General features: G+C 39.3%; 1 non-coding gene across 1 annotated transcript; it reads left to right on the top strand.

Annotated features, from left to right (window-relative positions):
• The first annotated feature begins 2,764 nt into the window (after window positions 1-2,764).
• On the top strand, window positions 2,765-2,877 carry LOC113314631. Its single transcript, XR_003342511.1, has one exon. It is a non-coding gene; the product is annotated as a small nucleolar RNA Z266 (small nucleolar RNA).
• The last annotated feature ends 2,389 nt before the right edge of the window (window positions 2,878-5,266 follow it).

Raw genomic sequence — 5,266 nt, 5'->3', positions numbered from 1 at the left:
GCAAGGCAGCAATTCTTGTTCTCCTTGTTCTTGTTACTGCATTCTAGTTGGTTGCTGTTCTTGCTGCTACTACTTGCATTGCCTTGTGCTGCTGCCACTTCTTCTCTTGCTGCCTCCCTTCCACTGCTTGTGCAGCTGCTGTGCACTTGCCTTTTTGCACTGCTGCATTGCATTCACTGCCTTGTGCTGCTGCCTGTTCCCTGTCTGCTGATGCTCCAAAGCTCATAAGTTACAAAGCCCAAGTTCAGTTCATCGAAACCAAAGGCCTAGCTAAACCAAAGCCCAGGTCTAATCAAAAGACCACAGTCCACTGTTAGCTCAATCCCATTGAGCCCAAAAGCCCAGAGCACAACTTGGGCTCACCAGAATACCAAAACAAGGTTTAAGACCTAAAGCCCATAGTCCACATTTCTGAGCCCAAGCTCAGTTCACTCCATTGAACCCATTATCACACAAGCCTAGTAAACTTCAGAGGCTCAAGGCCCAGATCACTTCACTAAGCCCATAGTCCAAAACAGAAGGGTACTCAAAGCCCATTGACCACTCTAAAGCCCAATAGCCAACTAGAACCCAAAATAGCTAAACACTACAAAACACACCCAGTCTCTGTGGATCGACCCGTACTTGCACGAGCTACAACTGACGACCGTGCACTTGCGGTATTACTGTAGGCCCGCGTTTCATTTCGCTTCATTTTATACCCATCTCCGGGACCACCAAGTTTTTGGTCAATTCCTGGTTAGCAGCTGAAACATCATCTAAAACAAGTTGTTAACCCTTAGAAGGAAGCCAGTAGCAGAATACATCTTTCACTTCCATAGCTCAACTAAATCACCATAGTTTCAGACCTCAGCTCCTATCTCTTCCATGAACATCATATCACCAACACAGACCCATAACAACACACGTTCTACAGATGAAAATTAGCTCAACAACTTGCAGTATCTCCTCCTAACCAAACCAGTTCAGTCTGCGAAAATCATCCCACCAGAAACCCTGTAAAACAGACCACCAGCACCATTGCAGCAGCAACCATTGTAGACAAACTCAACTAGCATCAGATGAGCTTGAAGGCCTTTTCTCGAACGTGTTGTGTGCCTAAACTGGTAACTGCAATTCCTCATTCATTCACAACCCATAAACACACTCTCTTCAATCCCCATTATCAACAACAACATCATTATCTTCCCTGGTTCAATTAGTCTTCAGAAATCATTCATAAACCCTTGAAATACACACACAAAAAATGGATAGGAACAGCTGCACTTCCACCTGAATTTCAGCTCAAAATCTCGCCTGAACCACACATCTGACCTTGTCATTCCTTCCATGTATTGACTGCTCTAAAGCCCCATCAACACAGTCCATCAGATACGGCAACCACAACCCAATTTCAGTTGGAATTTCAGGCCAAGATGTAACTCAAATCAACCCCAATCTCTGCCAATAACTACCTCAACAAACGTAACTCATTTCCTTCTCTTGGTTGGTTCCGAGTGAAGCTGCTGATCTCTGCTTAATACCCATCTCGATCTCTGGCAGGAAATTCCGAGTTAAATTATCATTTTTTGTTTTTCTCCAAGGAATTTCTTCAAATACCTTCACTGTGTTCATGTTCTTTTTCTGCTTCGTTTACCATCTGCTGGCATAATTGAGAACTGTAAATTTGAATCAATTCTCTCGACCTAATTCTCTGGACCCTAATTTTCTTCTTCGATTTTACCATCAATTCATCACAAAATCTGAATCAACTTGAGTGATAACCAATACCCACTCTTCCTAATCGACCACAACTCATCGGGAATTCACGGTAGAGTGGAGAGGACGAAGAAAAGGAATTGAAGAAGAAGAAAAAGAAGAAAAAAAACGAACGAAATAGAATTTTATAAAATATGGGTTTGAGAATAATTTTTTTCTAGAAAATGGGTGCGCGCTTTCAAATTTCTGGGCGTGGATTTCACAGTGGGAAAGATCCAAAGAATGGGTCTCCCTGTAATTTTCACTTAAGGCAATTGGAGGCACCACCTACGTCATGGGCCTCTCAATCTAATAAAACCCAGTCGTGTTACCCATCAAAGTCCACTACTGGAGCAAAGGTGAGGGGCAAAAATGTAAACTTGCACGAACCCTAAATTTACATAGATTGTGTCACTAACGCAACAATAAAGCTTCGCGAGTCCATCCATTCCTTACTCAGTTGTTTACTGCGCCTTCTCTCTACCTTCAAAACCTCAAAGATCTAATCATGCATTTCTTTCATTCTTCTGTATGTCTGATCTTGTTCACAGTGATCCGGTATGGGTGCTTTCTTCTGAATTTCATGTCCGGATATTTCTTGGTCGACATTATACATGATCACTTTACGGCGGGCGAAGAGGCCATTATGTGATCAGGTAGAATGTCTGATCATGAAATATAGGCCTGATATTTTGCTGCTACCTCTCACTCTATAGCTTCAATTGTAAGAATCTTGTTTTCAAATTGATTTTCTTACATTTTTCTGATTTTAATTTTTTTTTCTGGTTTATTATTTCATGAAAGGAGGCTGTTAGGGTTTCCCTTTGAGTCTCTTCTCTCATTTTTAAACATTTTATAGGTGCTTTCCCTATTGGTTTTTTTATTCTCAGATGTTCAAATCCCATTTGTTCTTTGGATTTTTACTTTTCTGAGATGCATTGCCAGTAATCAGCAATTTTTCTTCACATTAGAACTGGGAGACATTTATCAATTTTATTGGATTTTTCTTCTCCAAAAAAAAAATGTTGGTAAAAGAGTATGATGATTCAATTAGATGTGTGAATGGAGAGACAGAGAAATATCCCCTCCTTCATGAACTTGCAATATTTATTTGGCAATAATTAATCTGACTCTTTTACTACTGCAACTGAAATCTGTTTGATGAATTTGTGTTCTTTGCTGTATTGTTTCACAATAATCCGGTATTTGTCCTATTGAGGATAGGGCTATGTTTATATTTTTTGTTCTTAGAATAATTTTGCATATATTGGGTTTATTGAGTGTGAAGGCTATGTATAATTCCTTCGCAGTTGTGTATACCAATGATGCAGAAATTGAAAACCAGTTGTGATTTGTTTTTCAATTGGTAGCGGCCAGACAACCGTAGGGATGTGGTATCCACAGACAACGGGTTTAATTCAGTCCCGATTTGTCTACTAGCTCCATCTCATATTAACGATATCATACTCATTTTCGTTAACTTTTAGTCTCTTTTTATTTGGGTTCCTTTAGTTTTTTTTTCATTATTATTGTGTTTTGATAGATAAGAGTTATGTGTTATTAGCCCCCCGCTGTGTAATCTTTGTTTGCAAAATGTTAGGTTCACTCACCACATGTCCTTGGGGTGTACTCATGGGCCATAGACCCGTCCTCTTCTAATTCTAGCCAGTGGTAACCAACCCACTGTACATTGTTATATGGATTGTATGTCTAGCATTGTTATGTGGATTGTAATAGTAATTCTTCGTTGACCCGGGATTAAATTCTAGGAGAAATCCCGTGAGATACTGCCTTGGGGCTCCAAATTATTTGGGGTGTTGATTACCTTCTGTGGGGACCACCGGGGCTGTGTTTTACGGGATTTCTCCCGGGATTTAAGCCCGGTAAACGTATTAATTTTGTAGGTGACTAGAAATCCACCCCCTGTTTTTCCCTGGGTTGGGAAGAATCCCAACCAAGAGAGTAGCAGGGGCGGGTCTTTTGTGCCCATGGGTTCTATTCTTGGGTCGTGCGGGGTAACATGCAAAACCCAACTATTGTCTGGAAGATTCAATTCTGAATGCCTAAATGTATTCTATTTTGTATGGAAAAGGTGCAGCTAGCATTTTGAGTTCAAATCTTCTACTCTTGTGGCATTACAAGGATGCTACCACTATTTTAACATGCAAAACCCAACTATTGTCTGGAAGATTCAATTCCGAATGCCTAAATGTATTCTATTTTGTATGGAAAAGGTGCAGCTAGCATTTTGAGTTCAAATCTTCTACACTTGTAGCATTACAAGGCTGCTACCACTATTTTAACACACTACAACGAGTCATAATCATTTTTCATAATATGCATCAACTTGCATGAGAAAGTTCAGGTTAATCATTCTCGATCTTACGGTGTTCTGAGATACCCACCGTCGAAAACCTAGCTCCCTCCTGATCTGTATTTTCCTAATGTTGTGTGTGAGTAGTATCCTTGCTTTTGGATTTGGAATTTGGTGTTTTTCTATTTAGTTTCTGAGTGGAAAAATAAAATTGATTGGTATACTCATAATATGGAACTGACTAAAAATCCACCCCCCTGTTTTCTCCAGGGGTGGGAAGAATCCCAACCCTGGGAATAGCAGGGGGTGGTTTTTTGGGCCCATGTGTTCTATTCTTGGGTCGTGCGGGATAACCCATATGTGTATTCCATTTGTATGGTAGATTCTTATCCCGCACAGAACCCAACTATGGTCTGGAAGATTCGATTCTGAAAGCGTAGGTGTATTCCATTTGTATGGAAAAGGTGCAGCTAGCATTTTGAGTTCATATCTTCTACACTTGGAGCATTGAAAGGCTGCTACCACTACAACACTACAGTGAGTCATAATCATTTTTCATACACATTAAGAAAGTTCAGGTTAATTATTCATTTGAAGGGACATTTTGATATGCAATTATGTAGTTGTATTTGAGGTTGCATAAGATATTTGATACAACCATGCTAGCTAAAAAATCAACAAAATAATAACATTTCAAAAAACTTGATATGAACCTATAAACAATGCTTGGTGATTATTAGTGTTGTTTTCAAATATCTAATCTTCTCATTTATGATTTCAATTGATTTTATTTTCCCACTGTGATTGAGTTTTATTTGATATGAGGCAATAGTGTGGAGTAAATTTTGTAACTATAATAATATTGGGTTTATTGAGTTTATTGAGGTATCCTTCGCACTTGTGGCCGCTTTATAACCATTTGATATTAGTTTCAATTGGTAGCTGCCAGACAACCTTGTAATCTTATGTTTCTCCCATGCTTCTCTCTGTTCTTCCATAAATTTTAATCTCTGTGGTTTGATTTTGTGAAGATCTGATATGGGTGCTATCTTCTGAATTGGGTGCTATCTTCTGAATTTTTCATGCCTGAATATTTCGTGGCGGATATGATTCATAAACACCTAATGTCGGAGAAGAGGCGATTATGTGGTCATGAATCAGGTCATGAAATGTAGGCTTGATTCATTTATTTTAAAGTCAAATGCACTTCGGCTA

This window comes from Papaver somniferum, chromosome 9, assembly GCF_003573695.1.
Source record: "Papaver somniferum cultivar HN1 chromosome 9, ASM357369v1, whole genome shotgun sequence".
NCBI lineage: Eukaryota > Viridiplantae > Streptophyta > Magnoliopsida > Ranunculales > Papaveraceae > Papaver > Papaver somniferum.
The sequence above is the reverse complement of the archived record's forward strand: the minus strand, read 5'-3'. Positions and strand labels throughout refer to the sequence as shown.